The following is a 25,635-nucleotide window of genomic DNA, read 5'->3' on the forward strand; positions in this document are numbered from 1 at the left end:
CTTAGCTTAGCCTCTGCCTTCTGCTGCAACATACCTCTGTCCTGAAAAGAACAGGCAATCTCAACAATCAAGCAGAATATTCTGGCAAACTCCTTTCTGGCTTTGGCTGCTTTAGTAAAACTGTCAAAAACTAATGGAAACCTGTTGCATTTACTGTAATGGGTTTTGTGTTGTAAACACCTGGTCTTGATGGTTCAGATATTTTGTATAGGCTGTAGAATGGTGATTTAGATCACTGCTGGCTTTGAACTTTGAACATGTTACTACCAGACTACTCAAACATCTATATTAGAAGCTGCGTGAAAAAGGGCAGTTTCACAGAAAAAAAAAAAAAAAAAAACAAAAAAAAAAAAACAAAAAAAAAAACAAAAACCAAAAAAACAAACAAAAAAAAACCCCCACAAAACAAAACCAACCCCAACCAAAAAAACCCTGAAGATTTTGCATGTGGTGTTTGAATGCAACAGATATCTCTTACAGTTTTGAGAGAAGACAGCAAGAGACCGTCACCAGAATAACCAGTGTCCCCAGATGATGACAAAGAACCAGACCCAAATCACCATTCTGAATCGATGCTACAGAGATTGAATGTTTTTTTCCTAAACCGAGGGTAAGTATCCCAACCATTTGGCTGTCATCACATCCAGTGTTTTTGTGTTGGGTTTCTGTAACTAGAAATTCCGTCTTGAACCTGCAAAGCCTCTCTTGAGAAAAAAATTGATTGAAACTAACATGCTTCCCTGTAAAGTTTGATTTGGTTTTTGCACTTTCCAATAAAAATAATCATACAAAAGTATGACCTGCATTATAATTTATATCTCATTAATTATCTTGGCACATGAATTACAAACAAACTTGCTTGTGAGCCTAAGGACCTCTGAGCAAAATTACGTATTTCCTAAGAAGCCAAGCTCCTGAGTTTTGTCTGACTTTTAGTCTTGAATCTGATATCTTGGACCTAAGATTTGAGAAATAAGGCATTTGGCTTCTCTTTCCAGTTCTGCCACTGAGTTTCTGATGCTACTTGGGTAAGTCACTTAATATTGTCCCACATTTTCTTGATCTACTAAGTAGACACAGCAGTATGCAATCTGAGTGTGTTACAAAGCTAAATTAAAGGCCTTAAACAAAAGGTTCTAAGTGTCATTTCCCCCTTTTATTTTTTTTTGCTAGTTATAAGATCAAAGAGTGAGAGAGGGAGTGTATTGTGTTTATAAGCAGTGAACATCTGATAAGTTTTATAGTCTATGCCAATATTGCTGTAATGCCCTTTTAAACCTACTGCCCCTAACTAGAAAAAATAGGAATAAAACCATCATATAAACAAATGGTAGTGCAAAAGACATGCCAAGGTGCAAAGGACAGTTATGCATATTCATATGCCATTAACTTTGGTGTAACTGCACAGCAGGCCTTCCAGCCCCCAACATTTTCTGATGATTAACACCACACAAGTTTTCAGTGTTTGATGTATACCCCCTGTTATAGATCAAAATCACTTTGCTTAACTCCATTTTTATGTTACTTAGATTCATTAATCCCTCCCAAAACTTACATCAAAATGGCAGTCTTAAGGTCCAAATCTAATTTTTAACCCAAACATAAATGCTTTTGCCATGCTATGTTGATGCTGCAATTGTGTATCAGATCTCATAGCTTTAGACACAGATGGATAACAAGGAACACTATTACCAAATCTGCATGGAGTTATACAGCTGAAAATCATTCCCATACACACTTCCATCTCTGATTTAAATGTTTGCCTTATGACTTTAAAGTGCATGTCAACAGAATATGGGATCATGCGCTTATTCGCGCTGTCATCAGACCACTCTCATGTCAGAAATATTCATACCTCCAGTGAAATTACCACACAAAATAACCTTAAATGTATTACTTGGCACATAATTTCTGTCTTATTGAACACTGCTAACTGGTCTAAAAGCTTACATGTTTGTTTACTTCTGTAGGTACAGTGTATTGGACAATTGACTAAATCTTTAGCTGGAGAACTCTTCTACAGTTTAGTTTCCTGTTGGATTTCTATTACTCTTGCAATTTACTTGCAATACAGATGCCCAATCCACATATGGTGTTTCCAAATTTTTCATGCAACCTATGGTTTTTGTCCAACCCCATCGATCAGTTTGGTCCTGGCTAACGTGGATAATAATTGCATGATTATCCACAGGTTCTGGGCTAATACTGTGAGATTACAATCTGTTCACCACTTTTCACTGATGCTGTTTTTCCAAAGTTTATCTGATTTTTTTAAAATGAAACCTTCCTAAATTTTTTTGTTGTTGTTACAAGAGCAAATATTTCAGTATTTATGCATAAGGACATCAAATCTATCTTCAGTTCAATGTGAATTTGCTTTGACAACCAGGAAGTTTTTTTTTCCATTATGCGCCTGTGTTTCCACTTCTCACAAAAACACTGGCTTCACCTTAACCCATTTGTTGGACCAACAGAATCTATAACACCAAACAGGCCTGAGGTTTTTATGATGTCAAATAAGAGGCACAGATATTCTTCCAGCTGAACTCATGATGATAACACACTCCTTTCCCTATATGTACAGTTCAAAAAACCAGGAGCTGTCAATAAATGTAAAATTATAAATAAAAATCCAGACTCCAAACCTTTATCTCCTGTCCAACCCAGGAAAAAAAGAAATGCTGAAGTCACTGCTGACTCATGAAATACTTGTTACCGGAAAACAATCTATTTCCTTGGGAATGAGATTTTTTCACTATGGCATATATAAGTGACGTTTGGAGCACGTTAAGAAACTATATAGCCTAGACTTAAAAAATGGAATATAGATGATTGGAACAGGCTCAGAAGGAAGACAAGACAAATATTATACTGTTCAGTCTAAGTCTAACTATAAAAATTCTGCCTTGGTTGGAGCATCAGTTTAAGGTAAATTTCAGGCACAGAATACGAAGTCACCGTGGGGAAACTCATTATCACAAATCCTTACATCAATCTCAGACTTTTTGTTCCAATGTCCATGTCTCAGGGCATTTATAAAACTGCTTCAAGTTTTGGAATGAAGACTGTATTTAAAAGTTGTCTGGAACAGCACAGCACTCTACAGTAACAAAAGTGTTTATCTAGGCAAAAGACATGATTTTCTCACAGACCTTTCAAAGCTGTGAAATGGGCCCACTCACCAAGTAATAAACTTTAGAAATCCCACCACCTTTTGCTCCAAGGTCAAAGAACATTTCTTTTAGATGGACTTGTAAAACCATAACTGTATCTATAAACACAAAAGTACAAACCAAAAGAAGCTCTACTAAAACAAATCTAAACATAGTTTTCCCTATGGGAATGAGGTCTGAAAAAAAAACCCCTCATGCAATCCCTCATAGTTTTATTGAGGGTGCTCAGATACTGAATTAACAAATATGATAAAAGAACTACATCTGAAAGGATACATATACAGAGATATTCCTAGAAAATTCCAAGAAAATCATCACAAGGTGAAATATCTATAGACCAGAAATGCCCACCATTTACTCATATTTATTGTTTGACCTCTCACCCCTAGGTCAAAGTTCTGAACAGTTACAGATTTAAAAGTTTCCAAACAAAACAATTCAATATTATGTATAGAAATACCTTTTCAAATACTCTTGCATACTTTTTGTATGAATGCACTATCAGTCATTTTACTGAGCAAATTGTATGGCCAAGATTTCAGCTATTACCGATCCTTCAGAGCTTTTTTTATCTAAAGAAGCATTGTGTGACTTTTTTTTTACTGCACCTGAAATATTCAGGGACCAGATACACCTTTTATTGCAAAAACCCTATGTATAATATAGAAGACATCTAGTAAGCAAAATATTATGTAATTTTTATCCAAAGATTCACATCAACTCTCAACAACACCATAAGTCCATGTACTTCATTTGAATTTATGCCTTTGATTTGCTCTGATGGTGTTTCAAATACCCTGTCATTTTTTGTTTTCTGCCACATGTCCACCACATGTATTATAAAAAAAATTTGGGTTTTTTTGTTACTTTGGTTATTTTGTTACCACCCACCTGTAAAGATTATCCTGCTACCAAAATGTGGTGAAAATTCTTCTTGGGAATTTAATCTAAACATAATATAATCAAACTGTGAAAAGCTAGTCTACAATACACAATAAGAATCCTAAAAGTTGCCAAACGGAAGACAACCACTTGACCAAACAAGCACATTATTTATTACCTACCCTGGAATGAGAATCAGGCCTCCAGAGATGAAGGGCTAGGACACTAAGCCTTAATTCTAAGACTGGAAAAATTATTTGCCTCTCCACATTGTTCGCTGAATTTAATCCATTCTCTGTTTCTTGGTTATCCAAAATTCAACACACAGTTTAGCTATACCAAAGGTCTAAAAACTTTTGCCTTCAGCTGGAAAAATTCTACTTTATGTCACTCTTGTGGGCATTGTCATGACTTGAGACAGTGGATATCTTTGTTCTACAGTGTTCCTACAGCAGCGCAAGTTCGGACACAAAATCAACAGTACCCCAATGTCAGACTTCCTCTTCATTCCTTCCCTGGAAAATTCGTACAAACACAGAATTCAATACCCCATATAAATAAAAATATGTGTCTAAATTTTGAGACTTTTTTCTTAAAGGTGTTTATTGCTTATCGTAAATGCATTCAGGATATGCTACTAAAATGCATTATTTCTGTGAGTAAACCACTAAAGAAATATTTTTCTGGTTATATCCTGCAGTGCAGGCTCAAAAGTGTGCAAAATCACAAACAGAGCAAATTCTTTAAATAAAAAATGTGTACTTTTTTTGTTTATATGTAGCTCTTCAAGTCAAAAAATAATCTTGCTTTTGTGAGATAAATCTGATGACACAGTCTTGAAGTATATTTTTTGTTCTATGCCACTTTTATCTCCTTTGTAACATTCTCTAACGTGACTGCCAGAATGCTGTTCTAATTTGGGGGATAATTTTCTATATGAGAGCTGACAGAATAAAAATAAATTCAAAGTTCCAGGAAATAATGAGTTCCCGATTATGCGTCTGATTACTGTCAGCTCAAGGAATGTACAGACTTCAGAAATGGAAGAGACCACCTTTCCTTTCACCAAACTGGGAGTCCTGTGTTGATTGCACAGGGAGAAGGCTTTCAAGTATCTTTAAATACTCCCTAGTTCTACATGAGAGTTATTTTGAGGTCATGTTCACGTTTCCAGACTGAATACAATTCTCTGGTAGAGACATCTGAGTCTTATCTGCCTATTTCTGGCTCTGTTTGAGAATGTTTATATTATTCAATGTGGGAGACTTGAACTCATGACAAGGAACATGATAAATTTTCTTAATCAAACTGGGTATCAAGAGGTGGTCTGTCATCATTTCCCTTTTGTTGCACTGTGAAAGAAAGCAAATAAGGAGCATCCAGTGTGATCCCCACTTCTGTTTCAAGTCTCCCCACCAAGTCATTAAACATTCTCTGGCCTTTGTCAACAGCCTGGTAAACATCCAGAAAAAGAATCAGAATAAAATAGTTTATTTAACATTCCTCTCCTCCAACTGCTGATTAGGATAAATAGTTTGGATAAAAAGCCTATCTGTTCCAAAAATCACAAAAAGAAAGGATTCAGCTATCAGCAAAGTTTAGATTTGGTTTCAAATATTTTTAAACAGCAAAAGAGTTTTTTGTGCTCTTTGATATTTTCTCCATCCTCAGCACATCATGTTAGCACCGTGTCAAAGCAAAACATCAACATCAAATGATCACTGGGTAAACTCCAGTGAACTGGAGTGAAAGGCTGGAGGCTGAAATTCCATGCACAATATAAAATTTGGAGAAATGCCAGAACAGACTTCTTTTTAAACTGCCTAAAAGGCTGAGGAATTGATATCCAGAAAATCCCTTCATTGACCTAATGGTTTGGAAATTGCTAATTCTGGTCAGACTGATGAGTCCTTTGAGCCAGGATCATTTCCTCTGACAGGGAAAAGTGTCAAATGCTTCAAAGAAAAACAGAATCTTCTTCCTCTGACCACCATTGTGCTCATCCATAATGAAAACAAAGTGACACTATGCCTAACAAAAAGCATGTACCTAGCACACAGAAACTTGCAGTCAGCTCAGGAAGTGAAACAGAAGAATTGAGGACTGCTTTTTTATTTTTATCCTGGAAAAAGCAATTCTATAATCCTAAGCTACTTGCCTTAAAATATCGGGGGCAGGATACTCTCCAATAATTAATTATGTGCTCTGAAAATGTGGAGGTTTTTCATTTATAGTAATCTTTTTGCCATTTATGTTTGCCAACTGTCCCATTGCTCTTGTGTTATTTTACAGTAAACAGAAACAGCCAAATGATCTTAGCAGCATTCAGAACTCCCTGTCAGATGCTGAGCCGGCACAGATTAGAATAGTTCTATTGCACTCAACCATCATTTAAAATACTGAATGACTGTAAAAAATCTTAAATGCCCACTCTCTGTGTTTGCATTCTGTACGAAAAAGTCAATCAACAGTTATTTTTTATTGTACGTCTGATATGTTTAATATCCTTTAAACATTGGGTCAGATCATCAGCTAACATAAATCAGTAAAGCTGAATTTACTGGATCAGTTTACACAACTAAGAATGTTGCCTGTGGCTTTCCCACAGTAATAAAGTTAGACCACATACCCACTTTGGCTGAAATATCTGAGAACATCCAAAGGATCTGCATGCTTAGTTCCCTTTAACAGGAATTGGGGATAATCTTATCCATCTATCTGATGGGTAATTTCTATTTGAAAGCACAAATCCCGATGGTGCACACACACCCCAGAATGACAGAAAGCAAGAAAATTCCACAAATGGACTCCACAAAGGAATGCTTTATATTTATATTTATACTATTTTATCGAGAAACTGAAACCACAGAATATGTTTACACTTCTCAAGTGAAAACTACTGCTGGAAAAAAATAGTGAGCTCACTTTTAATTCTAAAAAATACATGCCATTAAATTTCTCTTGAGAAAACGTTACAAAATATTGGCACATTAAATAAAGCATGGCTTTAGAGTTCATGGTTAATATACTAGTAAAACAGGAATAATAGAATAACTTATGAGTCAAGAAGCCATTCAAAATAGGTCAATTTTCATTTTTGCTATTGTCTATGAAAAGAAAATTAGCTTTTTCAAAACCACATCTAGGAGGTGGCTACATACTTTTACCACAGAAGAAGGGAGTTTATCCCCAAATTTACCTCTGAAAATAATGTTCCCACAGTAACTCTGAATGTGTAGTGCAAATTATTGAATATCCCACACCATAGGAATTGAGGCACTTCAAAATCTTATTTTTTCAATTGTGTCCAAAATATTCAGTATTTTCCACGAAGCTACAATAGGTTTCTCTCATTCTTACAGTTTAGGAGAGCTGGATGAAAAAGTGATCAGAACAAATGGAACAAATGCTAGAATCAGAATGGGAAACAGAGAGATGCTCTCTCCTGGACAGTGATGTTTCAAAGGCAACCATCCTCACAGCATTAGGGAGTGCAAAGGAGTATTCCACCAGCATGGAGGAAGCAACACCTGTTGGATACTTCATGCACACAGTTCCAAGTGGGGCCTGTGTAATGACAGTGTATTCTCTTGCAGTGAGAGTATGTACATAAACCAAATGTCATTATTTGACATGATTTCTGAAACAGACTGAAACCAGAAACATTTTTCAAGAAATATGATGTTTGTACCTGACTCATTTCACCCTCCCATATTTCAGCTTTTGATTTCATAAACTACTGCGAGGCTGTTCTGAGATAGCTCAGCCACAAGACCCCATGTCACAGGAGGATGGTCTGGGCTGGCAAAAGAAAAGTGAGGGAACTCTAGCTCATTATCATAGCTCATGCTGGCAAACTGGAGAAATAAAAACTAAAGAGAAAAGAAAATCAAACAAACAAGTCAAATTAATAAAGAAAAAAAATAATCAAATCAGTTATCCTCTTCTTACAAAAAGGAAAAGAAATAACTTTGACTCAAGTTCAACAGTAACATTTTGGTATTGACTCCTCATATTCACTTTCTTACAATTAAGAATCAATTTTCTGTTGAAATGAAAATAGGATGCAAAACTCCTGTGATAATATAGTTTGTGTATTTTCAGCTAATACCTTTGACAATAGCAGATCTCAAAGGAAAGAGAAGCAGTAGCTGTATGCTGCCACTGAAGGTGAGGAATAAAATGCTAGAGCAGTAGCAGGCAGATAGCAGAAGAGAGAGGAAGCCAGACACTGTTTTTTATCTGCAGAAGTGAGCCTGGAGCTGGATCTCACAGAAAGCATGAAAAAATAATTTCTTTTTTCTTTTTTCTTTTCTTTTTCCTTGAAATATCTAATATGATTCAAACAAAGAAAGATCACTGGAACAGTAATTCAGAAAATATTATTTAAATTTAGTTTTTTTAGTTTGGAATGGATAGCTTGGAAAGAGTTTGTTCTAAATTGTCATATGGCATCTGTAAAATGATTACATATGCATTAAAAAACCTTGGGGGAAAAGGAAAAAGAGAGAAGAATTGACCAGTGGAATCCCTTGTGAAAGTATGTTTAAAAATACTGAGGTTTAACACAAACCAAAAGAAAAGCCAGGAAATTCTAACTTAAACCTAACAACTCCATCCTGAACCCATGCTGCTGAGAAAAATAAAAGGAACAATGCTGAGACTTCAGAACAGATCTGCAGCTTTAACTGAGCTTCCTGATTCCTCTCCTTTTGTTAAACACTTCTAATGTTAACATTTAAATAAATAGCTAACTGCATTTATCACTGCTCTTTATAAATAATAAGTTTTTCAGCCTGAACATAGGGTAGGTCTGCTTGCTGCAGCCAAAGCACTGGGTTTAAGCACTTTTCATGATGTTTCTTGTGTAAACAAACATCAGTGAAGCCTTGTGAAGGTTCAGCTTTATGGCAACTTCTTATTATGATTCCGTAGTAGAGTAAATGAGAATTTTTTTTTCAGGTCCTCCTCTTGGGATGATTTTTCATTTTGTAAAAATATATATATAATTATTGAATAATCTTACATGTATGCCAAAATTATAATTATTTCTACTGTGAAAGAATGTATCTTATTATTTGTTGCCATTAGAAATTAATGAATGTCAGCATTTTCTTTTCAGTTGTTAGTGATTTTTTTTCTTGATCTTGGATGTGCTACAAGCATTTATTATGCTTCTGCAATGTCATTATTTGGGATATAGATATGATAGTTATAATAATACTATTTTGTGCATTTTTTTTCCTTTCTAATTTTATTGCCATTCAGCACTTGTAGAAAAAAAAAGAAAGCTTAAAGCTTGCTTAGTCAGATGAAATGGGTATTATAAAAGGATTTTGTAGAAGTGAGATAGTTCATGATTATATTCTGTTTTGGCAACAACACCCACCAGGTAGAAGGTAGATGTTACATCCACCTTCTATTTTAAGCCCGTGCTATTCTTCTGCCACTCAAAAAGAAGCAACACTATTATGCAGTATGAGTTTCCAAATTCCAACAGCACACTGGAGCTTGTATTTTATTTTATCAGCTAAATACATTTACATACATTTACCAGATCACATCATTTCCATAAGTAAACTGAAAGAAGGAAATGACCAAATAATATTCATTTGAATTATCTGCTGAGTTTTCTCTCAACATCATTAGTGTTCCTTGCCACAAGACACGGGCTGCTTTGATGGCTCTCTCCTTGAGCACATATCCATGTATACTAGTTTTTAATTACTCTTTGCTCAGCATTTAAGGTCCTGAATATTTATTTGCTTCGCTCACTGATTTCTTTTTAAAAACTTGTTTTCCTTCTAATTTGACCACCTGTTTGCTATTATTCTGAGTTCAGCGTAGGTCTCAGCGAAAACATTTCTACTGTTGGCTGACCAAATGGACACTGGTTGTATAACAGCTGAAGTTTGATAGGTGCGGAAGATGAGCCTGTGGAAAATGTGGCAATGTGTTTTGCAGACTTAAAAAGGAAAAAAAAAGAAGGACAAAACAGTGCTTTGTTCAAAAGCAGGCACTCTGTCAGGATTAGTATTATTATTTATAGTTTATTCTGATAGGCAATGTATGAATATTAAGTATAAGACAGGCCTTTTATTGTAGTCAAATGAGAAGAGAGAGCCCAGAATGCAGCACTAGGGGCACACAGCATTTCAGGTTTGGGAAGAGCTGAGTAGTTAAGAATGAAGCTAAGTAGGGACATAAAACTGAGCATAGAAAACAAATCAAATAAAAGATAAGGACATATGTGAAAAGACTGTCAGAGGATGGGAGGAAACAGGAGAAATTTGAAGCTAACAGTCTGTTTGCTTAGTGAGAGAATCTAGTCAAAACCATGAAAGATTCAGCCAAAATCATCATCAATTTTGTTTGTTTTATTAGGTTTTCTTTGTCAGTGAGTGTGAGCAAATTTGCTAAACTGCTATACTGAGGAACAATATTTTCAGATACAGAAGCCTCATATATATCTCTTATACCTCCAAGTGTGGGATAAATATGATCCAAGGGTGGAGCAAAGTTCCACAAAGAGAGAGGAGAAATTATACATTCCAGAAGTCTTTTAAAATATTGTAGTGGCATCTAGTGAGCAAAGCATCAGTTTCAATTGGGAAGAAATTCAAATGTGGTCTTGAGGGCTGAATTAGCTAGAAAAACAACTCAGATAAGTTAAAAACACCTCCAGCAATTAAAGGATGATTCAGAGTTCTGACCAGAAACTACATCACATGAAAGATTAATGTGTAGGTTTCACCATAATAAAGAATGTAAGAAATGGAAACATTCCTGGACCACATTACTTCTGCTCTGCCAGCAAATTAAACTAAAGAAAAAAAAATAAAACAAACTCCATCTCCTCCAATTTCCAGTGGCTTATTTTAGTAACTTCTCTCTGCCTACATAGAGAAAGAGGACTATATTTTCACAGATGGAAATAAGTGACTCTCTTGTGCCAGGATTTGGCAACTGCTGCCCCATATTGGAAGATATGGGAACTCTAACTGCAGCATATTGTGCAAAATGTATATTATATACAGCATAGTTTGTCTTGTAAAGCAGCAATGTGTTCAAATGAAGGGAAATTATTCACTAAACAGTTTGGAAAAAATCAACAGCAGTGTCAAGTAGTGATTCAGACCTCTTTCTCAAACACCAACGTGTCAGTACAGACATTTGCGTGATCTCAAAGCTAAACGTGAAACAATGTAGTGGATCTGCAGTCTTCCTGAGAATTTTTATTGATCCCTGGACATTTGGAGTTCTGAAGCCACAGACCCACCCAGTTCTACATGAATATATAGAATTATTCCTTGCTTATTTATTACAGCACACTTATTGAAAATGCGCTTTTCAGTCCCACCATACTGATCATACTATTCACATGGGTGAATAAAAAAAATGGCAAAGCAAAGGCAAAACAGGTGCTATAAGAAGGCCATGCTGCAAAGAAGTACAAAACTGCTGGTGGGGCTTAGGGCTTGCTTGAGGTTCAGATTTCAATTATATTTCTTTCTCCAATAAATTGAAAGGATATATTGAAAATAAAGAAATACTGTTATGCTGTAGCACAATAGTGTAAAGAAAATTTTGATGTGTGTTCTGTCAGTGATTCTCCTGGTATTTAACAAACAATTTATCAGCTGCCACTCACACAGAGAGAATCTAAGACACACATCAGCTCTTTCCTCAGGCTCATAACACAGAGTTTTGGCAAAGGTGGAATCAAGTCCCATTTCTGCTTTCTCCCTTTGTATAGAAGCATAACAGTGGTTGATCTGGCAGCTCATCCAAATTACCCCTTTCGAGTTTGATATTGACTATTTTTCTAGATCTTAGTCTTATGTTTTTCTTGCATCTACTGGGTTTTAGCCCTTTTTTCTTGGAGTGGGAGAAAAGAATGCAAAAAAATTAATATAGAAAAAAAGGGTGGGGAAACTCCAAACATATGAGCAGAGTGCACCTTTGAAAGATTTGGGATAGGTATTCTGTAACTTCTCTTTTCAATCCCTTTTGAAGAGATTTTAAAATATAGTTAATGAGATTTTCTCTTCAAAGTAACATAAGCTCCAACAATCCCAGATGAATGTGGGACTGTAAACCTGAAAAACTGCAGACTTGCTAACATACAAATACTAAGGATAAAGTCTGTGCCTTAATGAGATAATTAGGAATTTTTGTTATCACAAAAGATATTCTTAAAAGCTTAATTTCAGTGCCATGCAATGAGAAAAAACCCCCCCAACTTTCTTTGGATGTGTAAACCTGAGACTATTAAGCAAAGAGAAGGGAGTAATCCAACTGCTGTTATTCTCAACACTCATAAGGCAAGTACTTGGCCATACTTGCATCTGTTCTTTGGGGAAGATATCAAATCCTGGAGTTCAAAGAAGGGTCACAGAAATGATACAGGGCCTGGAAAACAATCTTCTCAATCAAGGCTTAAGGAGAGCTGCTTATCAGATAAGCTCAAGCGCAGATTACAGGCACAAGCAGGGAGAAATTCTGGAAAATAAGCCTTTTTTCAGCCTTTTTGGCAAGGACTTTGCAGGACTCATTTTTCCAACCGTAACAGTAAAATTCAATTCTTGAACATTGCAATTAGTGAAGATGATTCAACATAGAGAAAGTCAGGGACTATGGTATTAAGGCTGAAAGTAACTCTTTCTAATAAATTTTTCTGTTCTCATTGAGCTTTAAGGAAAAATTCTTTGGCATATTATTCCACAGGTAAGTATGTTGATATAGATGAAGAGGTAGTGAGAGGAAATTAAGTCAAATGGAAGTGCAGTCCTTTTAGATGTCTGAACTGATGGACCTGTACCTCCTGCATCCCATCACCTTGGGTACAGCTGTAGATATTGCACCACCATGCTCAAAGTTTCAATCTTTCACATTAAATCCAGGAAGATTTATCTAATTTCTGCTTTACATAACATATATTATGTTATTTTTTTACCCTGATAATTTGTCCAAATTATTCTCCTACTCAGCAGGGACAGAGTAGCTGTCCCTTAGCCAGGGGCTAAGACAGCAGGGATGGGCAGGATGGGGGAGCTCTGAGGGAGACTGATCAGGGGCAGTAAACCTGGCAGTGCCCTCAAGGCCCCAACACAGGGTCCAGTGTCCTGTGGTTCCAACATGAACCCTTACGTGGCACGTGTCTGTTCAGTCCAATCCATCCAGCTGTTTTAACTCCATCAATTCTATATAATTTCAGGGCACTCAGCAGCCTTACTGCACCTAACAAGGCCTATAAGAGAGCTAGAGAGGGACTTGTTACAAGATCATATCATGGCAGGGCAATGGATAATGACTTCATACTGAAAGAAAGTAGGTTTAAGTTAGCTATTAGGAAGTAAATCTTTACTGTGAGGATGGCGAGGCACAAGAATGAGTAGACCAGAGGAGCTAAGGGTGCCCCAGCCCTGTAAGTGTTCAAGGTGAGGCTGGATATGGGATACTGAGCAATCTGTGGAAGATGTTCCAGCCCACAGCAGGGTTTGGAAATAGACGATCTTCAAGGTCTCTTTCAACCCAAACTGGTCTATGATTCTATGATTTGCTGTTTGTGCAGCTCCTCTTTCATGCAGCTTTGCTCCTGAGAATCAAAACATGTTGTGCCACTGCTGTGAGGGAGCAGGTGAGATCAATGACAGCACGGGCAAGGAAGGTCAAAGAATTCCTTACCCTGCTCTACTCCCTATCTCTTTATACACATCTTCTGTGTCCCACACAATGCAAGATACATTTTGAGCAATGACATAATTGAGCTAAACCCAGAAATTTTCTCTCTGGATTAGGCAGAGTATGTCCACATAAATGGGTGAGGTGCAAGTAGGACTGGTAACAATCTCTCCATAGATGTTTTAGCATGGGCTGAATTCAAGGTGATTCTGCCATTTTACAAAACCAAGTGTCTTTATGTAGCTGTTGCAGGATGGCAGTGATTAGTGACTGACTTGCTTGATTGCAGAAGTCATCAGGCAAACTTTTCCATGCAATTGTATACAGACCAAGAAAAGAAATTTAATGAGTGAAAACATAGGCATCCCTGCCAAATGTTTATGGAGAGTCAAGTAAAGAAACAGGATACTAAGCCCCTCCTGTCAGTACCCTAAAGAACAGATTCTGACTGTGAAAAGTAGTTGCTTTCTTTCCTCCACTTTTTGAGTGATGCAACCTGCTTGCTCTAAAACACAATCTGCCAGAGTCCCTGTACAATTAACCAAAAAGCTTCTGAGCCCACATCTCTCTCAGCTCTGCAATCATGCAGGTTTCAGGCCTCACTTTGTTTCCTTTAAACAAGAGAAACTGGACATGATAAAGCCCAATTGAGTCAGCCAATCTGTGTTGGTGAACAGGAGGCAATGACTCAAAAGTTATTGAAAGGATGTTGAAACAGTAAGGTGTAAATTATTTGATTGTGAAACCAGTGATGGTCTGTAAGTTCTTAGGCCAACTCTGTCCTAGTTTACAATGCTCAGGCTGTTCCCAAGCATGCCTGTTGTGACCCCAGTGGCTCATTTTGCTGTTTAACTAAAAAGATTTTTTTAAAAAATAGGTATTTTTTGATAAATATAAATTTTAATAGATAAAAATAAAAATAAAAATGAATAAATAAATAGATATTTATTTAGATTTTTTTTTAAATCTAGCACTCTCTGAAATCTCAGCTTTAGCTTTGGCTCCAGGGATTTGAAGCTGCAAACGGAAATCCCACATAGGCCCCATCCACTGAGGAAATTTTCAAACCCCTTAAACAACTGCAGTTTTCCACTGAAGTCTCAGTAGTGTCTCTCTCTTTCCAGCCCAAGGATACAGACCAATGAGCCTGACAGTTCTCTGAGAGAACAACAGTACTTATGCTTCCTTAGCTAGCTTTGTTAAAGGGATTTGTCAAAATAAAACATACATGAGAAAGTAACAACTAATACAATAAGCTAGATTTGAGTCCTTTCCTGTTCATTGAAAACTTTTTCCAGACTACCGTTAGGCATCATTCAAGCTCAAAATCTCTGTGCAAACTCAAATACTTTGTAGTCGTACTTTATGTAGTACTTCAAGTACCACATAAAGTGAATTACTTGGCAAAATGTGACAGATTTCACAGTGAAAACACTAAAGTTATTTTGTCTTTTTTCATCAAATGTTCTTTGTTTCTCTAATAGTCCAAAGAGACAAAGCAAAAAAAAGTTCACAACTGAAGTGTGAAAGGGACTCATAATTGCTAACTTTTTGAAAGAAATCACAGGGAGTCACAGGAAGATTGGAAGTGCTGATACCTGGAAAGATACAAATAAATAACAGTACATGACAGGACATACCTCCTTAGGCTCCTACTCACCTTTCAACTTCTTTTATTAATTACTAGATAATATTGTCTCTCTTTAGAGCACTTCCCTCAATCTTACAAGCATAATTAGCATAACCTCCAGAAAATGCCAGCTGAAAGCCAGCAAGGAGGTCACAAGACATGTAAATTCCCCACTCTGTTCAAAGTTAACATTTGCATTAAGACTACTGAATAGTTTAATGATCCTACTTTCATCTTGATCTTTCAAGTTTTTTCTCCCCCTTTCCCACTGTTCCTTTTGCATTCCCCTTTCTTTTAAAGCACAGGGAAAATTTTACAGACTACCACTCCAATCAAAATTGTTGCTTTACAAAATCAATTTCATAGACTCAAAAGGCAATATTTGAAAAGAAAAAGATACAAAACTCAATATTACATAGAAATTAAAGTTGTCCCTTTTACTTTTATTTAATAGGGAAATCTTAATTTCTTTTTTCTACACTCAAGATTTCAATGTTGTGCCACTTCATAAGGAAAATAATGCATAAAAATGACCATGAGCAGAAAATTTCAAATAATTTTGTGCCTAAGTTCAAACATGTAAAAGAAGTTTCACAGTGACAGATAAGATCAGTGACCCAAAATATTATTTATCACACATCTGTACATTACAGGGATTTTCCTATTGTTAAGAACCAATACTTTGAGAAATAAGGAAATGTTTTTATTCTAAGGACAGAACCACAAAGCCTCCCAGTGTTAGCCTTTTCCAAAAAATTGTGGGTAGAATCAAGATTATACTGCAGGATCAAACACGAAAGGATAGCTTGCTTTATTCCCAGAGTTTTAATGCATAGAGCTGACAGTGTCTTCACAAATGGTTGACATAGATAGTGCTACCAAGCTCCAGGGCAGAAAAAGAAAAATTAAAATGGTTTAATCAATGGCATTAATACTCATGTCCCTTGATATCATGACAGTTACCCACAGATACTCAAATTCTCGGATTGTCTAAGATTTTCCATGGATTATCCTTGTGGTTTCCAGCAACAACCACATTCACAGGAGTCCCAAACAGTACTCCTGCTGGAGACCTGTGATGGACAGAACTCATTGACTACTACCAAGTCACTTTCTAGTTTTAGTTTCTGAAACACGTATTTTACTTTTCAACAAATTGCAGGGTAGATTGGCACCAACAAAGTTGATAATTTAGTTCACTGATTGGAAATAACTGGAGGATATAAAATTCCGTGGGTAAAAAAACAGGCAAGAAACCAAGAGAGCAATTTAGAAAAGGGCATTTCAGCAGACACTTAACAGTAAGAAAGAGAAATTCTTACAGCTGGGATTCACAGAATCCCCAGTTTAATTCTTGCCACTTATCTGCCAAACAACCATTTTGATTGTCTGAGCTTACTGATCTAAAAACTATATCACAAAATAGAATATTTCCATAAAGTATTTTGAGATTTTAAAGTGAATATTCAGCATAAAAACTTACTACAGTTATAGACAAAGCCATTAGACATGAAAGTTTATGCATAGATCAGTCACCCTTTGACAAACTTTCAGTGTTTTGTATTTGAAATTCACTTCTTATGGAACAATGCTGTCTTTGTAAGGTGGCTGAACAAGAAATATTTTGTGGTGTGTAATTTCTATTGTTCACTCCTATTTATTGTAAAGGAAATAGATCGTGTTGTACCAGGACCAAAGGTAGTATTAGCTAGTAGGTGCCTTTGTTATTGAAGTAATAAATTATCAAGTTTTTACATCAGCTTTACTAAACAGGCAACTCTACTGTCATAAGTTGAACAAATTAAACATTGTTTCAGAGGAGAGATTCTGATCCAGAAAGGATTCCAAATTTCATTGCAGAGAACTGATAAAAGAAACTTCCTCTTTTACTGCATGATAATATCCAATTATACAGAGAAAAAACACACAGATCTAGATAATTCCACTAGATTATTGACCAGAAATAGCTGGGAAACAGCTGGAACATCTACACTTATACTGTCACCATCCCTATACATTTCATTTTGAAATACATGTTCCTATTTGTATCTTATTTACACCCCTTATCAAGGCAGCAGATGCAAAAAGAAAGTCCTGAATAAATCTTCTACAGTTTACACACTGACTATGATTTTTTTTACTCTCATTCTTTGGCCTATGTAATTTTATTTCCATGCGAAGAATTTGGCCCTTTGGCACTTTAGAGAGAATCCAAAGGACTAACCTTTTAGTGTTGGGAAACAGCTAACGTTTCTGCCAGTGAGCTAAAGCTGGAGTATCCCTTTGTCATGGCCAAATTTATGACACGGATCAAAAACTATAAAAAACTGTGTTGCATCCTGCCATTAAGGAGAATTAATATTTTCAGTGGTATGTTAACCAAAGTTTTTCCAGTGTCTCTCGTTAAAAGCAGATTGTTGACTTTTCATCCTGGTGTGCCAAACATTTTCACTGAAACGCTAACAAGACTTTCATCTCATAACCATTATTTCTTAATGGACTTGGATAGGGGCAGTATATGGGAATGGATTTCCTTTTCAGCTCAGTGCAATGGCCCATCATTAGTGTGCTGGGTCTTGGAGAAGCATTACACATGCAAACATTTAAAGTATTTCCAGGGTAACTACTTTTCTTTCCTGAAATGCAATTCATGTTTTATCTATTATATTTAAGGAGCATTTGGTCACATTTCACCTTTCAAGTATCTCTGCTATGATCACTTCTCATTCTGCTGTATAGTAAAAGACATAATGAATGAGATCATGCACAAAAACATTTTTTTATGGAGTGGATTTTCTAGAACTTTCCCCTCATCTTGGGCAATAAATCTGTCTCCGAAAACCACGAAGCCCAAATGCTGACCATTTGACAAGAATACAGTGTGATGACATCACTCGCCACTTCTTTCTTATTATTGGGTAGATAATAGCATTCATATTTGGCAAATAAAAAATAATCTGCTGTTTGCCCTTTCAGTGCTTCTATTTTTAATGATGTTTCTATTCATTTCTGTTTTCCTACTGGCGCTGCCTAATATATGTCACCAAACAGAACTCACTAGCTTTGCAGGAATGTTGGTTTTGTTTTTTCCAAGCTGACACATGCAGTGTCAACTGCTTTCAAAAGTTGTCCATTCCTCCTGTTAAGTCCTCTCATTCCTAATATGTACTTCTAAAGATTCCTTAACAATTACATACACAGATGCAGTTTTGGAAACTTTCAACCTTTGACGGTATTTTGAATCATGGCCCTATTGGCAGCAAATGAACTCAAAAGTAACAACCCTGGAGTGTGATACCATCAGCTCTAGGAAGCTGTGTAATATTTATATGTTTTCATTCAGACTTTATATCAAATGTAACAGGCTTTGCAACCTTCATTAAGATAAGCTGGCATCCAGAGGCTACCATATGTTCCTCTTTTTGGACTAGTATTTAAGTGCAGATGTATATTTATTTTTCCACTCTACAGTCCTCCCTGAACTTTTCTTACTGCAAAGCTAATGAAATCATTGCTTTAATCCCTGCTGGCCTTCAGGGTACATCATATGGTCCTTACTATTTAAGAATTCTTTTCTTTGTGCTTTTTATTGCCTTACTTCTGCAGTATTTATAACATCCTAGTTTAAGAGGTTTTGCTTTTTCTATGAGCGTTGGGAAACTAAAGCATTCAGTATCACACTGAAGGTGGAACTGAAGCCAAATTGCCTAAGTCAGATGCTGAACAGTTTTTCCTCCACTCTTCCCCATTTGCCCAGCATCTTCTCAATTAGTGGAGCTGTACAGAATGGCGTTCATTAACAGGCTTGTCTGACATTTTTAAGTTGGGCTGCTCACCACTCTAATCCAAAAGCCTTCTTGTATTCCAGCGATTGTTTATGCGGACAGCATAGTTACTATAAACTTCCAAATACTGAATTCAAGGTTGTTAAGGTTCTGCATTGGACACGAGCAACCTTCTTTATAGTAGATTAATTCATGTGAAATTTCTTATTTCTCATTCTGCATTGCAATTATTCTACATTTTCTTAAGACCTGAGCCAATCATTTGAATTAGTGAAAGCATCATATATATGATGGGTGATTTTTAATGAATTTTTTTATAAGAAACATACCTCAAATGCTTTGAACTGTGGACCCCTTTCAACTGCCTGGAGTCACTCACATAACCCTTAGACAAAAGAGCAAGCGTAGACCATGCTGGAGGCTTTAAGACCTCCAAAATATAAAAGCTACAGATTTGGCCCCATTTTTTTCATTCCCTTTCTGTGGTGGATGAATTCCTCAGTGCTTGACACTAGTCTATAAGATTAGACTTTTATACTATGTTTTATACTTCAGCAAATCCCACTGAACTCATTCTGGTTTATGCTTCTTCTTAGAGGAGACTATTATATGTAAGCTGAATCTCTTAACTATATCAAATCCAATATAAACACCCTCTTTATAAGACACACCTCACTCTAATGCTCAGTGTGGAACTCCTAACAAAAATTATAAATGAAGTGCTTTGTTCAGGCATTTAACTCTTTCATTTCTAATATAAATGCTAAAGCTGTTTTTATTTTTCACTTGAAAATAAATATTAAGGAAAGTTGTAACTTAACCCATATGATGCCTTTGAGGAAATCTGGGAGAAGATTTTAACAAGAGAAAAAAACTTAGGATGTGACTTTTCCAAAATTTTGTGGTTTTTAATCTCACTTTTTGGAGGGGTGTCTGGGAAGAACTGGGGGGAAGGGGAATGTGCTAAAACTTTGCTAATTGTTGGAGAATTCAAACCTGTTTTCATTTATTTGAAATTATTACATAATAGAAGTGGGACGCTATAATTCAACCCAAATGGACGACTTCAATAAGCGGGTGGAAATGATTCAGTACATTAAAGAGAAGCTGTTTCAATAACAAATCTTTATTATAATCAGGAGTGAAGTGGTTAATTTAAGTTTTACTGAAAAACAGGCTGGCAAAAATGTTTCCAGGGATGTGGGGATTTTTTTCCTTTTACTCAGTAGGGGTTTGGAGAGGAGGCTTGGAAGGGAAGGAGGGCTTTGGTTCCAGGATCCCTGCATTCCCACGAGTTCCATTAAGGAAGGGGGAAGGGCTTCCTGCTGAGGCAGCCATCTGCATCTTTCTGTGAACAGCAGGAACCAAAGGCCTGGTAAAAGGAGAGTAAACCCAGGGTGACAATTCTGTCTGCAGTCAAAGTCAGAATGTGGCTGACTTTTTTATTATTAGTCATGTCGTTACTACTATTATTATTAAGGAGAAGGGAGGGTTTCTCTGGCAGAATTAGAAGGTCTATAATGGAATATTAATTACAAGCAAACAATAGGGTTACAGGCAGAAAAGCGTCTAGCACAAACACACCCTGTCAGCCTCTCCTGGAATGTGCCATCGACAGCAAGCTGGGATTGTCATCATCCAAGCTACTGTCGCTCTGCTACAAACTATCTGAAGTCCAAGGATGCATGTCTGAGGTCCCTTAAGTTATTGCTTTCTAGGTTAGAATAAATTAGACCTGGATTTTTGTAAAGTGCTGTCACTTAATGCCTATTTTATTAAGGTTATTTTTATGCCCATAATTTGAGGGTAACACATCTGTTATTTCCTCTACTGCCTGGCTTTGAGTGAACATTGCCTATGGAAAGTAACAAAGAGTGACACTGGAAAAAATAACAAGGGTGTTTTAACTTCCAACATCTGGAGAAAACAATATTAAGGAAACAGGAACAAATAGGTATGGTAGCCTAAAAATCAAAAGTCCACTTTTTAAGAACAGTACATAGTTTATACAGTACAGTAGATTTTTATTATTCTAGTTTGGGAAAGCTAATACAAAAAATAAGATTGAAAAAATCTCATTAAAGAGATTCAAGCATTTCAAGCTCTTGTTCAGGTCATCCTAATGCCGAAACCCCAGGTACAAAGGGAGAGAAAAAAAAAAAAACAACCCTACTAATATCCCTTCCAGAAAAGACTTTCAAAATTCCATCTCAAAAGCCTCCTGTTATGTAGTTTTCTATAAAGTTTTATCACTGCTACATATATATCTCTGGCTACTACCTACACAGATGCAGAAAATTCTACTGTGTCATATGGAACTTGAAAACTGAATTAAGCATTCCTGTGGAGTGATAAATACCAAGATTAAGAGACCAGCGGTCTTTTTCGAGAAAAAAAAAATAGTCAATTATAAAACCTCTCAATATTTGCATTCACAACATTGAATATAGCAAAGTAAATCAAAAAATATATCATATAATCCTTTAGGGAAGGAGCTGAATTTACCATACAAATATCTGCCTAGAAATAACACATTTCCATACTAACTTCTTTTTAAATTTGATAGATTTATTTTACAATGTACATTCCTAAACCCTCCCATTTGTTGTCTGAATTCCTGTTTGTGACCTTGGAATTCCAAAATTATTATGTCATTCTCTGCCTTTTTTTCCAAGGGCATTGTATTAGAAAATGAAAACAGTATGAAAATACTTCCGTGTCTCTGCAGACCCTCTCCTTTTCTCCTGTTAACAAGTATTGCCTTAGAAAGTTTTGGGTTTTAAATGAAACGGTAGCTTATACTTACAATACTTTGCAAAATACAAAGTCTACCTTTGTTTCACAAAGCTTAAGGGATAGGTGTAGCAGAAGCTACTCATTTTAGCTACTATTATGGGGCATAGAGATTTCTGCCTTTATTTAATTTTTTTTCTTTCAAAGAAAACTACAGATAAGACTTTTGAAAGAGTTCCTGCCTTTCTTCTTTTGACTCGCCAAAAGAGGGCTTCTGCTTTCAGTGGCACTTGATTATTTTAGCAGTTTCCCTCATGTAAAGGCTACATGTAAGCAAAGACTGTTTCTCCAGCCAGCAATGAGAAGTAGACAGGTGATGGTTAAGAACAGATACCTGTTATGCCTAGACCATTGCTTGAGGCAGCAAAAACCAGAGGAGATCACTACACACCTGAACAGAAGATGTGCTTTTTGGTTCTCAGTGTACGTGCCCTGCATCAGTGAAGGACTCTTGTACTGGAATTGTTTTCTGAGAAGATTTTCTGTCTGGATACTTTTCTTATGTACTTTTCTGAGATACTTTTCTGAGAGGGTTTTCTCAGATATTAAAGATACTTTTCTGAGGTTTTCTATCTGGACACATGAAAGTGACTCCAGGCACAGGTGAAATTACTCCAGCTTCTGGTTGAACATCCCAATCAGGCTGCAATACAACAGGTTGCAGTGCAAGAGAATTTTAGTCATGAGATATTCCATGAGAAATTTTCTGATGAAAACCTTAGTGCAATGTGAAAGTTGGCATAATGAATGGCAGTCTAACCCTGAAAATCCTCCTTATTTTAACAGGTATTACAAATACTCAGCACCTCATAGGATTAAGTTCAAGGGCAACTTTAAACACAGTTTTTCCTTCACAAGTACTAATCTTCCTAAAGAAACTTTGGGAACGAAGCACGCAAAAAATAAACTTTAAAAATATTTGTCTGCTTTTAACACTACCAACCTAGACCATGAGGTACATACACTCCCAAGGAAAATACAAGAATATGTTTTTATCTTTAAATCATTAAACATTATTTTCCTCTGATGAGACTGTAGATGCAAACCAGTTTCCCAAAGCAGAAACAAAACTGCTAAAGAAACATCAGTGTTATACCATTTTATAATGAAAGCTCAACACCCCCCAAATAACTCCAAATTGCAACTTTGCCTTAATAACTCTGCTTTTTAAAAGTTCTTGCAGCCAACATGATTGTGAAGGAAGATGATTTTCCTAATATTTGTTCCCGAAGCTGCTAATCCATAGTCAGAGAAGTTTTCCTTCAGGAAATACACCAGATGCTCTCACTGAATTTAAGATTTTAATCTCAAAATGTTGAGTTTTTTCTTGTGTATGTTTGTAAAAGCTTCATCTGTGATTGCTCTATATCACCTGTTCCAGGAAACAACTTAAGTTTCAGTGGATTGCCTACACAGTAGGCATTATTGATGAAAGGTACAACATCTGTTAAAATGGCATCTACTTTTTTTTCAGTTGGTTAATAGTTTAATAGCTTTAGCTATCAGAGAAATGCAGTACCTATGGGTAGCACCTCAGAAAAACATGCAGGCATAGTATATGCATTCATAAATTAGTAAAATTTATCACTGAATATATGGGTCTCAGGAGACCTCTTTATCACTTAAGTCCTCAAAGTAAGGCTCCAGTGGGATTTGAAAAATGTGTGGGCTTTTTTCCAGCCCTGTGAGGTGAATTATACCTATTGAAACTACAGATATGCCTGTGAAGACAGGTGCAAGCAGTTCCCTCAATTCCTCTGAGTCTCTGGTCCCAGCCGGCTGCAACCCAGCTCCAACCCAAAAACTACACAAGCACGTTCTCTGAGAGGTAGTTATTGGCTTGCACACTGTCAGCCTTCAAACATGCTAGCTAAGAATCGACCAAATACTTTCTGAAGTGAGTTTTAGTTAAAGCTGATTAGTATGCAGAACACTTAGAAATAAAATTGAAGTAATTACACCTTTGTTAATTCCTTCAACCATTAAAAAGAAAAATGTACGAGCAGGTATAGCAATTCAGATGGCCTTAAAAATATATGACAGAATCACAAATAATCCACAAGGGTCATCGAAGTCCAACTCCTGGCCCTGCACAGGACTTCCCAGGAGTCACACCATGTGCCTGAAAACATTGTCTAAACCCTTCTTGAACTCTATCAGACTTGGTGCTGTGACCAGCTCCTGGGGAGCCTGTTCCAGTGCCCAACCACCCTCTGGGTGATAAACATTTTCTTCATATCCAGTGGAAAACTTCCCTGACATAGTTACGTGCCACTCTCTAGAGTCCTGTCCCTGATCACTGGGGAGGAAAGATCAAAACTGTGCATTGAACATTAAGCTACAATTTTTAAAAATACAGACTGGATTTGTAAAAGAAATGAGGCCAAGTGACCAGTATTTTTTTTAAAATTGTGATATCCTTCCTCATTTGTAATATGTGCCATAAAATGAAGTGGAAGGAGTAAATGAAGCAGAGAACACCTAACAGATTTACTGACAGTTTTGTACTAGCAAAATATAACATTCTGCATTTTTTTGATATATACTGGGAATTCACCAGTTCAAATAGTACCCAATGACCCTAGTTCAGTAAAGTACCCAAGCAAACATTTAAGCATTTTCTGAATGTGTTGAATAAAGCAAAAGCCTGAATTAAAGCATATGCTTAAGTCCTGTGCTAAATGGAAACATTACTGCTCACATAAATTGCAGTTGCAAGGCATGCAATTGTTCTACAAATTATTCTCAAATTATTCTAAAAGCTATCACAGAAATCCAAGTAATTCATAATATTAGAAAGTCAACAGGAAGACTAATATCTGTCAACTGGTGTTTGGAGCAAGCTATTGATTCCCAAGTGGAGCAAGGTTAAAATGTTATAGCAACATGATCTGGCATGATTTTCCAAAAAACTTACAAGCAAGGGAAATGCACCAGGGAATGCACCCAGGGAGCATTAGGCCATGCTTCTGAGAAGGCTGGATTTCAGGATAGAACTCTGAGGAAATGGCAAAGAAAAAAGTCATATGTCTTTCAGTCCCCAAGGATCTGCTTATGAATTATAGCCAAGGACGTGAACCTCTAGGTTACTTGTGCTTCAGATATGTAAGAATCTTTTCCTTATTAACTCTTCCACACCACAGATAACACTCCTCTTCATAAACTAGTGCTCTGTTCTTTCTATCAAATGCATAGCAAATAGAAAAAAAATATTTCAAAAAAGAGAGAGAAAATCAGTCCTTATTAATCATGAGAAGGAATAGAGTCAAAACAACTTCATTCCCCTTTGTTTTCCAATCTGATTTTGAAAGAAAATGAGATAAGCTAAGGGAAAAGAACACTGAAAGGTTTCTGAGCTGAATCTCATCAGCTCAGCACCAATCAAGGAGAATTTGCAAGAGCTGTGACAGACATGACAGAACTGTAAAGTGCAAAAAAAATGGAAAATATTTACTAACCCAAAGACTGTTGTCCACTAGTGTTCTAAACCAAGACACAATGTCTCTCCTCTCATGTTTCAGTGTGATAAAAACTTATTTATGGAATAAACCACAAGAAAGGTAGGGGTCATTACTTCTCTGTTTGTATTAGACCTGGCTTCTTCTTAATTTTAACATATGAACCCTGAAACAAATATCCATTTCCTTTGTACCATGGGAAGAGGAGGCCTTTTCAAGCACAAAAAGTA

This window comes from Sylvia atricapilla, chromosome 1 (genome assembly GCF_009819655.1).
Source record: "Sylvia atricapilla isolate bSylAtr1 chromosome 1, bSylAtr1.pri, whole genome shotgun sequence".
Classification (NCBI taxonomy): domain Eukaryota; kingdom Metazoa; phylum Chordata; class Aves; order Passeriformes; family Sylviidae; genus Sylvia; species Sylvia atricapilla.